The sequence below is a fragment of the Porites lutea genome, chromosome 10 (assembly GCF_958299795.1).
Source record: "Porites lutea chromosome 10, jaPorLute2.1, whole genome shotgun sequence".
Classification (NCBI taxonomy): domain Eukaryota; kingdom Metazoa; phylum Cnidaria; class Anthozoa; order Scleractinia; family Poritidae; genus Porites; species Porites lutea.
In genome coordinates, this window is record NC_133210.1 from 26,766,047 (window position 1) to 26,778,664 (window position 12,618).

Genomic DNA, 12,618 nt, shown 5'->3' on the forward strand with positions numbered 1-12,618 from the left:
TTCATTATCTGTTTTACAAAATGTAAATCATATTATTTGTAAAAACTGGAGTAATTTCCAAAGAAAAGTAGCTGGCAAGTTCACGTGAAATAGCCTGCAAATGTCACTGGCTGCCGGCTCTTACTGAAAACTTTGGGTTAATTGTCCTTAGAAGCCGGGGAAAATCCCAGGTCTGTTACAGCCTTTATTGAGAGCTCTGATCTGAGGTACAGCTGCTGTTGTTCTACAGGAAGATTTTTCACCCCACTGTTGTTCCAAAACCCTTATTCAAGTGAAAGCTTTTAATGTTAAAATTAATGTTGCAATTTGTTTTGAACAGGGTGGGACAGATGCATGTTCATGAGTGGCTCAAACAATGGAGACACCTATGAAAATTTAAGGACATCATTGTCACAGGAAAGAGATCACAAGTTCATAGGTTGGTTTGTGACCTTCATTGGTGTTTCTACTAGTGTGGCAATATGGAATGTAACTTAATTATGTGGTAAATTGGCTGTCATTTTGATAAGGGATCAGTTCCAGTTAAATTGGGAATTTCTGATCATATATACTTCTTTACATCCTCAAGTTTACTTAAGTCTCTGAAGATGGGATGTGTTTATTACCTCATTGAATGAAGTTATTAGTATTATCTATATTATTATTTTTTAATATTATTATCATAAATTATCTTATTATCATGGCTATACAATATAAACAGGTAAACAAAAAAGGTAAACATGCTAGCCCGATGTGTTGCTCTACTGACCCAAGGCCCTTGGACAGCACTTTTGTCATGCTAACGGGGGATTATTCCTTGTATTCCTAAAAATTGAATTACAAAAAGTGCTTTCTTAAACTAAGTGTATCTCAGACATTTTGCATCTGGCTTGTAGCAAATTTGATTTCAGGTTGAATCTAGGGCTAGGAGACGAAAAAAATTGAGAATCAATCTAAGTTTAATCAAAATTACCTTGAAAACAAATGACATAAAACAGTACTTTTTACAATAATAACCAAAAAATCTGTGTTTTGTACAGTCAAAGCGCGCTTTACAGACAAGCGCTTAATACGGGCACCTCATTATTATGGACAGTTTGCTTTGTCCCTGGGGAACGAAACCCCTTCATTTTCTCTATATTCAATCCACTTAATATGTACACCTGTTAATACGGACCTTTTCTAATGTTCCCCTCAGTGTCCATTGTTGTCCATTTTTTTGTGCAAGGAAATGTACAAAAAAACTGTGCTGCACGTTCAAAGTTGCTTTTTTGCTAATTAGACCTATTGTTGTTTTTCACCGTTAACCGGCGTTTGCCTTCGCCGCTTAGCATTACACCATTTTATATTTTGTTTGAACAAACTATAAATATTATCGACAGCTTCGCTTTTAGCCCTGGCTAAATATATATATATATATTACGTTAATCATTTCGAAACTCCTCAAACCAGACTCGATTTTTATGACACAAAAAACGCGTGCTCTTTATCAAAAATAATTTAAACTGAAATAAAATGGCTTTCCTTTCCATTGTTACTGAATATATACTGAAAATAAATCATTAATGATCGTTTGCCGCCTTTTTGTGCGATTGAACAATAGCTAGTGAAGAAACAGGATTCCTATAAATGTCGAGGAAACAGCGAATCTCACTGAGAATCGAAATAATTATTAAACTTCACAACAAAATTGTCTGACGAGACGGATTTACACAACACCATTTATTTCATGGTCTTCTCGATAGCGAAATTTTACGAGGTATACTTTTACAACAAGAAATATTTGACTTTTTGCGTTTTTCCTTTACGAATACAAATGATTGTCAGGACTCAGTTCAAAGGCATCGGAGCCTTTTGTAAACGTAAGCGGTCGGTAGTTCATCGTGCACCAAGCCAAGCCGGACGTCTACTCAAATTTCCCAGAACGTCTTTGGCATACTTGTGTGGAACAAAAAACTGTTTGCTTGCTTGTAACCTTGCTTGTAACCGTGTCCGGATCGTTCATTATCAAATTATTGACGTGCATAAGTAGGCCGTTGTTCAGACGTCGATCTTGCTTCATGTTCATGGTTCCTTCAAGGTATTACTTGAGTTGTCGAAGGGCGGAAAATGTATGTTGCGAAGTCTCCAATGGAATGCACAGTTAATAGCAAATTCAATCTTATAAAATGCTGAGCACCTCTCTAAATAAGGCGCGTTTTTGTAACAAGAGTTTGTGGAAAGCTGGGCTACCCGATATTTTGAGGAAAAAGAACTTTTACAAATGATAGCCATATTTTTGATAGCTGAACTGAACGGGCCTGAGTGAATGAGGATATTGTGTATGAATCAACGAAATTTCCAAACCATTTTTGGGCATAATACGCATGCGTCTGTGAAGAACCGTACCATGGGTGTTTTAAACCATAAGTGAGGGAAATGAGTTTTCGATCCAAATATATAGGTCAATTTTCTAAGGCAAAAGGTAGGTTGATTTTGCTGGTGGGGTTATAGGGCGGTGAGAGATGGCCAACTCTCTGAAGCCTGCTTGACTAACCCGTGCGGTAGATTGACTTACCGGGGGGGGACTGTCTAGCTTGCTGACGGGCCCCGATCTCCGGCCCAGCAAGTGCAGGGAGGTGCTCGAACTATTAACTCGGTCCCAGAGGTTAAATGGGAACCCTCGCGCCGGAGGTTAAACGGCTAACTCTCTCCCAGAGGTTAAATGGGAAAAATGGCCGCCAGAACACCTCCCTGACAGGGTTTTTGCTTTTTTTTGTGACGTGTCACGCTGTCACGCAATGTGTATATTTTTAACCCGGGGGGGACTGCCATATGAAAGGGGCGGGGAATTTTAAATTAAACCCCTTAAGAAGACTAACCTGGGCGTGGGCAAACCTTTTTTGGACCCCTAAAAGAGACCATTTTGCTACAATTTTCTTTAGGTATTGTTGTTATAGAAAACTTTGATCACATGAATTGAGTAAATAAAACGAACTGACAAAATATATATCTTCGCGTGCAACCCTAAGAGAGACCTTTACGGTTAAATACAATGACGTTTTGCCCAGAACACCCTAAGTGAGACCGAAATCCGAAATTTACACCCCTAAGCGAGACGACAAGCATCCCCGCTGCTTCCATATGGGAGGCCCCCCCCCCCCCCCGGGTTACTTGTTTTCATCTAAGTACCATCAGCGTGATTTCTGTAAAAAGGCTGGTTGTTGTGATGTTACCAACAATGAAGCAACAAAGATTGCAAAGCAGACTTACAAATTTCAACATAGTTGGCTAAACAAAAGATCGATGTCATTTTGTGTTACAACTGAGATGTGGTGGCCTGTTTATGTTGAAGGCGAGGGTCTGTTCTGTTTGAAACATGACACGTCTAATCCTCAAAATAAGTCGAAATTTTTTAACAAGAAGCCCTGTAAACGATTTCGCCCAGAAGAGTTTGAAGATCACTGCCGTACGTTACAACATATGAACGCAGTTTCAGCGGAGATGCTACAGAGGGTTTCCGTGTTTCAGAGAGCCCTTGACAAACGCGAAAGAGTCGCAGAAGATGTGCGTATTGGATCATGAAAGAAGAGCTACCTGCCCACAAGATCAAGTCACTTGTAAGCCCCTGAGCTTACATGTATTTCCGTTTGGCGGCCACTAAAAAACCCCTCCAACCAGCCTTTACGTAAAATAAAAACGTATTATTTTAGTGTCTCAGAATGTGGTAGTTTTCTTTAATAAAGACGTACAGCTGTAATCATCATAAAACCGCCAATAATAGCTCTGCTCGTGATGAAGATTGCCCTTTTTTGACGCTAATGCCTTTTAGAAAATGTCTAAAACTTCTTTGGGGGTGGGGGGCTCCATGACCGCTTCTGACTGGCGACAAACAACAATTACCCGGCAACTTGAAATCTTAGTGACAACCCTGGCTACAAAACAAGGCTCAACAGGCTGTAAAAATATCATTTTCCGTTATATGTGTTTTTCCAAAGGGTTTTTTTATATGAAACAAGAACGCGCTTACAGCGGCTTACAGCGGCATACAAGTCTCGCCCGCTTGGAGATTAGATAGAAAAATGAGGAGGCGATTTTTCCTACAAAAAAACATGATAATAAATAATAATGAACTTTAGTAAGGTATTAGATCTGCTATAAACCCTTTCATTTGAAAAATTATTTCTCAAATGATTAAGAATTTTGCAAAATAAAAATTACACAGGCCTATCAAGCGAGGGCTGAGGTTTCACAAAACTGATATGCGAGGTGTCAGTTTTTACACCTAAGGTGTTATTTCCGATTTATATCGCAGGCCCAAAAATTCAATAATTCCGTATTTCTGGCTTTCTCTCGACAGCTAGGAATAACAAGAAAATCGGAACTGACTTATACTTAGTTTGTTCATTTACCTTTAAATTCTCGGCAGTAGCCAGTAAATTTTTTCGGGAATTACATTACATTACAGTACATTTGTCCTTTACATCATGTGAATAAACCTGGCAAGTTTCAGCGCGGTATTATAAATCCTCATCTTTTTACATCGATGTGTTTTCAGTGCGGTCCAACAGAGCCGCAAAATTGCCCATAATTCGCCCTTAATTTTCATCGCGCTGCGCTGTTTTACTAGTCGCTGTTTTCTTCGTCGCCATCTTGAATTCCTACGAGTAAACCCGCCGTTGTTAATGTTTGTTGTGACACTGATCCGATTGTAGCACGTAAACGAAAATCTTCGTTTGCACTCGTTGCGTGACGTGCTCTCAATAGAGAGATTAAGATTCACGTTTACGGCACACGGCAAACGGCAAACGTCAGTTGAGAATTTCTCAAAATAGAAAATAAGCAGATAAAAACAGTCCAGAACGATTCCTTTGGTTAAAACTGGCATAAAACCACTTATTTTTGTGTAGAAGCAATAAACAGTAAACGAAAACTAAGGGGAAAACTTGGTCACGTGGTACAAATTCACGTTTGCCGTTTGGCGTAAACGTGAATCTTAATCTCTCTACTATGGCATCGTAAACCTTAGCAACGTGCTAATTTGCATAACAGATCATTTTAAAACTGCGGGCTTATCTGTCTTCGTCCTTACAAGGATCATATATCTGATGTGTCTGTAGAAGGCTTTTTACAGCCTCAGAAATGATTTAGAAATATCAAAACAATAGTACTTAATTTGGGGAAGCAGAATGTAAGCGAATTTTGCTATAATTTGCCCTGGCTTACTTGAAACTCAAAACGCGTTATCGGGTGTCGGGAATTGCAGCATTTCTGTCAACAACGGAAAGTATCGCGCCGCATTTCAGCCCTCATCCTCGGAGACCCAGGGGGGGTCATTCGGGCCGGGAGAAAAGGCGTGAAAAAAGTTTTCAAGTACAAGCGTGCGGAAAACTTTTGTCGCGCCTTTTCTCCCGGCTCGACTGACTGCCCCTGGGTCTCCGAGGATGTTCAGCCCTGTGATTATAAAGATTTCCAAAAAAGCGCTCTTAGATACCAACTTTGGCCTTCGTTTTCTCGGCTTATATTTAACGAAAATGCTTCATTTTTGGAATTTGAGTTCAGGTTAAGAGTACATTTCAAATAAGCGATTTTATAAGCATGATCATTTTTTGACTTTATAGCAGTTCTGATAGTCTCATGTCTTATAGCTCAGGCACAATGCCTTACTAAATTATTGGGGAGACTGATTTACTCGCTAAAGGTTTTTTACTTCCTACTTTATCGACGTCGATACTTGCTATTTGTTTCTGAATTGATTTAGTACGCGTGTTAGGGACGACCAAATATACCTCTCCGGTAGCAGGCTATACGCGTGTATAAATACACGAAAATTCAAGGGCCTCGATTCCAGAGAAATTACATCATCGCCAGATATCGAAAAAGTGATTTACATGGCACGTCATTTCAATCCTCGACGAAAATAAATCGCATGCTCATCACAAGACTCATTTGCATACAGTAAAAGTTAACAACACCCAATCATCGCAATTTTGCTTATTAAGATTCCTTTTTTTTTTCAGCCACTCAGTAGTGTTCACTTGCTCCAAAGTAATCAACGCTTTCAAGCGATAGAATTCGTGGACCGACACGTTTCGGAAAAGCTCTAAATTTAATCTTTCCTAAGCTTTTTTCGCAAAACGTGCGTGGCTTCAATCACGCAACGACTCTTAGTCCTAATTTCCAGTTTCATCACTATCATCATCTTCTTCTTCCTCTTCTTCTTCTTCTTCTTCTTCTTCTTCTTCTTCTTCTTCTTCTTCTTCTTCTTCTTCTTCTTCTTCTTCTTCTTCTTCTTCTTCTTCTTCTTCTTCTTCTTCTTCTTCTTCTTCTTCTTCTTCTTCTTCTTCTTCTTCTTCTTCTTCTTCTTCTTCTTCTTTTTCTTCTTTATCATCAACATCGTCAACATTATCATCATTATCACCATTCTGTCATCAAGTCTCATTAGCATCTTTCGTTCAGTTTGCTGTCAATTTCTTCAAAAGAATCATCGGCTCTTAGCCCTGTGCTGTATTGAAAACAGCGCGCAGTGTTTGTTTTACATTTTTGAAAATAAATCTGTATTTGTTATAAGGGCAAAAATCGATAAAACTGTTCCAAACTATTTTAAACGCTCATGGACGAACAGGCTGGTCACGTGGTATAATTTCTAAATCTCTCTAATGAGCGAGATCTGGGACCAAAAATCAACCAAGATGGCGCCTAAAAAACGTGATTGTTCAAAACCTGAACTTTACAATGATTTCACTGTTTGAACTGAACTTCAACATCGTGGCTTAAACGGTTAACCATCGGGTGGCTTATTAGTCGTCGTTTAGCTCCTTTACGTGTATAGAAATGTGCTACTTCAGCAACGGGAAACAAGCTTTGACGCAAAGCAGCACAAAAAGTCTGTCGGCCCGGAAGTTAAATTAAAGGTAAGGCTGTTCTGAGATCGTAGAAATTTGGTAGAGACTAAGATTCTTTTATTAATGTATGAATTTAAAATTTTTAAAGGGCTACATGCAGGGCTGTCAACCCCCCCATGTCTTAAATTAATATTGAGAATTGATAGGGAAAGGATGATACATGACGTCATAACGTATAGTACGACACATGACATCCTTTGTGCCAAAAATACTCGTTGACTCCAATCATCAGGAATTTGCAATGAAAAGATGTTGTTGGCATTGTAATATTTGACCTGATTTGTTTACTTCCCACCAATCACATCATTTCTTACTTTACAATGGCATACCAGAGTTAACACTGCGGCAAAATGCACTGCGCATGTGCACAGAATTTAACATCCGATCAGACTTTTATTTCCGATCTAGTAAATAAACTACTGGTAATTGTGTAGGAAGGACATTGCCATCGCGCCAAGTATAAAAGCAAAAAGGGAGAAACAGATAAAACAGGGGGCAAAAAAAATCACTTCGTTCGATAGCTGATATATTTTTCTAGTGTCGAACTTTTGCACCTCATGGTTATCTGGTGACACCAACGCCGAAATTGATGTTTGAAGTTTGTAGGTTGCAAGCGCTCAACAAGACGAATTTGTTTGTACTGGCTTTCTTGCATGCTACTGTTTTGGCATTATTTAATTTGGGAGAAGGCGATATCGAAGAAAAGAATAGCAATACTTATTAAAGAAACCACATCGTTATTATCATTAACACTACCAGGCATATCTCATCAATGAAATCAATGTCATCAATGAAATCAATGTGTGTAATCGATGAGTAATCAATAGGTAATCAGTTGATTAGTCATTGATTATTGCCAATGATCAATGGGTAATTGATGAGTAATCAATAGGCCACAAAATCTTCAGACATTGATTATTCATTGATTGCATTGATTAGTCATTGATTGCATTGATTATTCATCATGATCAATACCATCGATATTGAGGGAATAAGGAAAAAGGAAAACACATTGAACGTAACATGATCTTTTTAGATATTATTGCAACTTAGACCATGGAAATGATACAAAGATAGCAAAGAGGCTTGTTCCTTCAAAAAGATAGCCTGCAGTGCAGGCGTATTTTGGATGGGCGAAACCTTGTTCGTGTTCGTAATGTTGTTGTAGCCGTCATCTTTGATTTTATGACAGTGGAAGATTGGGGAGAGTAGAAATAGTAACCCTTACGGTAGGTGCGAGGGCGAAAGAAGGAAAGGGGGGAGGGAGAGGGGAGAAAAAAAATACGCCTGCCCGATATCATTGTTCTTTTGGGAAACTCCGTACGATGGCAAACGGAGCTCCTGATTGGTGAGGCATAGGGAAGTAGATTGATGCCTGTCAATTAGCTGTAAGTCTATATTGTTTATTCCTTTTCCGTCAGTCTTTTGGAATTGGAGCGGCTGGGAACGTCGTGTGTATTACGCAATGAGAAAGTCAAAGCTATTTTTATACTGGTCATCAGGACAAGATTTGCTCACAGTACCTACACCAATTTTACCTCATGCCAAAATGCTGCTTTTTCCAATACTATACGTTTTTTTCTGGCGAGTAGATGCTCTCTAGAGGGTTCTATGTTTTGACAGAGCAAATGTGATTTTAGCTGTTTGTTTCACACTGAGAGGTCATGACACGCTTATTGATTTTCTGTGGTTTTTGAATTTCTGGTCTTCATGATTTGCCCTCTGATGCAAGAGCGTTTTCTTCGACCTCTTTTAAAGAGTAATGCTCTTTTTGTCGCGAAATAAGGCTGTTAGGTTCTTTATTTTTGTCCAAAGTGCCTCAGGATCTGAATAACTAAGTGATTTTTTTTCTAGACCAAGAATGTGATGTTTTTCTGCAACGTTGTATCATGCTGGGCCCAGCTCGTTAGTTTTTTAAATTGCAGGATGTTAAATTCTCACGGATAGTGATTTACAGAGATGAATTTAGAAGATTGAATTGCAGCTTAAACTGAAGCTTCATCAGCTGTGGAGAATTGCATTGTGACTCAGTCAAGATAAAAACGATGAACTCCAGCTTGTTTTTCTTAAGACAATGCAAGTCATTGGACTGGAGCGACTGTTAGGTTGTTTTGTTATTGTCGGCTACTCATTTCCGGAGGAGCGGTCACCCGCGTCTAATTAGGGGGTGTTTCTCATTTTCACAGTATTTTCGGGCAGGCGTATTCTCTTCTCTCTCCCCGCCCCCTATCCACTCGCTTTGACTCGCCTCATTTCCTCCTCTCTTCGGGAAGTTTCAACATGGCGCTTTCGCGAGCAAATTGCGCGCTCAAAGAAAACGCCTGCACTGCAGGCTATTAAAAAGATATATTAGTCTTGATTCTCATCAGTTCATCCAGAAAATTCCACCAACTCCATCACCAGATGGCATTCTTCCCTTAATAACAAAACACTTGCTGAAATTGAAGGACACTGCGAATAACTTGAATGCCAGGAAAAGAAGCTCAAGGAAGCAGCAAAAAGTGAAAAACATGAAACATACGAACGTATGAAACAGGGACCAGCAGGGAATATGACACTAGCGGTTTTTGAAGGAATCATTAAAAGATAAAGGAATGGCCTTCAGTTCAAAGGCCAAAAAAAAGGAACTTGTCGATCTTTTTAGTGCCGCTCACCATACATCTGGTAGACCTATTGTAGCTGCCTGAAAGTGAGAGTGCCAGTAGCAATGCTGCCATGTACTGCAGCTGCCTACTACGGCGGTATTTCAACGTTCAAGCAGTTTTTCTTTATAAATAAACAGCTACCGCAGAAAATAGCACACCATTTAGCTTCTTGATATGCATAAGGCTTAGCATCTTTACAGCAATTTTGTTATCGTTAAGCTGTTTTGTTATCAGTGCGAAAATAAATAATAACGTACAATTAAAATGAAATGTATTTGTTGAGAGCACTACTTTATTTGCATATGTCTAAGAGGGGATAGCTTATGAGTCCTCTTAGATGAGTCAGTCTCACCTGCGTTATAACTTCATTTACAGGTAAACATCATTTCAATAAAAAAAGGGTATTTCTCCATATTATTAGCAGAAGCTGGCGGGAAACTCGTTATAGATGAGTAATCAATAGGTAATCAATGACTAATCAGTGTCATTTTGTCTTTGATTAGTCATCAACTATTCATTGATCATCAGCAATAATCAATGACTAATCAGCTGATCACTCATTGATTACCCATCGATTACTCATTGATGTCATTGATCATCGATGAGATATGCCTGGACACTAGAAACGGAAAATAAAAGTTTAGTCCGTTCAATAATTTTTTTTATTATCAGGGAAAACAAAAACTCAAAACAAAAGATGGGCGGGGTTTATATTAATAACAACCTCGAGTTTGATGACTGCAATCACAAATACCCAGAGTTATCGGTGTATTGAATGATCTTGGCTGGGAAACTAAACATGTCTAAAAACCTACTTTCATTCAAGAAAATGTTTATTTTATTTCTTATTAATCCTTTTCCGTGGTTGTTATTTGGTTGAAGACTTCAAAGTTTCAGACTGTGCAGTTCGGCTGCATCTCATGCGAACATGAAACTACTAGCTGCTAAATACATGGCATGAAAATTTCGACTTCTAAAAGCCATCAATCTAGCTTTCACTTTCTGATTCTGAGAATGAAGAAATGAGTAAATAAATAAATGAACAGAGTTTTCAACTTGCTGCCAACCTCAATAGTATAATTAAGCTTATGTTAAATGGCAAGCAACTTAGAAGAGCTTGACAGTTTGTGTGGGTTTGAACTGCAGAACTTGCCCGCACTTGACTTTTAGCAAAAAAGAAGAAAGAACAAAATTCTGAGGTCGACTTGTGGAAAGTGTAGTTTTTCAAAAAACAGTAATCAAATCAACTTTCGATTATTAAAGTGACACTCAATGTGAATATTGGATTGTTCATTAATTTTTATGAATGGATTATTGAATCAACAAGAAAAAACATTTGTCCATTAATGAATTCATCAGTTCGTTAGCGACAGGAATACTTGATCTGCTTTGACTGTAATAGAGCTTTCTGACTTCTTTTTAAGGGTATTTTCTGTAACACAAAATTGCCTCCAGTGGAAGTTGTGTTAGGCCCTGTTTCTTCCTAAACACTGTACAATACATACATGCATACATGGTTTATTTAAAAGCAGGTTAAAAAATTGACAAGACCAGAGTCCTGATGTGGTCCTGCACTGGCTACCTAAAAATTACATTCAATAAAATAAAAGTTAAAATCTAAAATCTAAATTTTCAAAAAACTAAGATGTTAAAATTAACATCAGTAACAATGATCTAAAAATATTTATAAAATCTGCAGACCTATACGAAACACTACAGGAGGCTTTATCAAAACTTATAGCATTAAGTAAGTTCTTATTTTCCTTTAAAAATTTCTTGAAATAGCCAAGACTGGAAGAGTGTTTACATGAATTGGGTAGGAGGTTCCAGCACAAGGCTGCTCTGTGCATGAAAGATGATCGGCCAATCTCAGTTCTAGGCCTAGGTACCTCTATATTTTCAGACTGCCTGAAATTATAGTTAACCCTAGATTTAACAATCACTTCTCTAAGAGGATCTATACAAGTATCATTGCAGTTATTAAAACTTATTGCCAAAAGTCTCTTAATATACGACAAGAGCCCCAGACTACAATACCATATAAGAAACTTGGAAGAATTGTTGTGTAATAAATTTTTTGGAAGACAGGCTTTGGTAACAACTTGATCTGTTTCAAGACTGTAACTTTCTTGCTGAAAGAGTCACAAACGTTCTTAGTGTGCTCTTGCCATGAAAGCCTATTATCGATAGTCAGACCAAGGCATTTACATGATACCTTGTATTCAATGTACTATTTCCGTATCTCAAACGTGGCAGGGGGCCAACAAAGTTCCTGAGTGGAGATAAACATAGCTTTGGATTTCAATTCATGAGCTATGAGAGTTTGACAAACACCATGTGTGGACTTGGTTGAAAATAGATTGTAGTGTTTGAATGATATCATCAGTGTTCTCGCCAAGGGTGTAGATAATCATATCATCGGCAAACAAATGCAACTCCCCATGTTATTGATTCTGCTAGATCATTTACAAAAATGGAGAATAATTTAGGCCCTAATATTGAACCTTCAGAAATTTGCGACTGGGATGCAGCGAAAAAGAACTCACATATACTCCATACAATGATGGCTTGATTGGGCTGATCCAATCCGGGGAATAAATGAAAACACCAAACTCGAATTTATTTACCTAGTACTGTTTTAACCATATAAACAGACAGTTGCAAAATTTAGAATTATTTTGTCGTCTCTGTAAAAATACTATCGACTGCAGCCAGTCTGACTCCTGCTAACACCCACGAGTATAACAGAAAATTAAGCATAGCAACCGTCACTCAAGGAAGTTAGTAAAAGGGGCTTTATGTGGTTCCTCATGGACCTGATTCCAGACAGATTTTACATTATCATTATGGAATTTTTTGTCGCTCAGTCACAGAAGTTCCTCCTCATGAAACGTCTCCTTGCAGCTGCAAGGAGTGAGGAAAAATGGCTGTTTTCACAGACTATAGAGAGCAAAACTCCAGTCAGATGCTTGGGGTGTGCCTTGGGGGAGGTGGGCGGTTTTGGAATTGACTGGTATTATTAACCTCTTTCTCAAATAAGCTCCACATTGTCTGATATAGGGAGCCTTCCTTTTCAGGGAGAGAAGTGATCAAGCCCTGTGCTCTTTTTT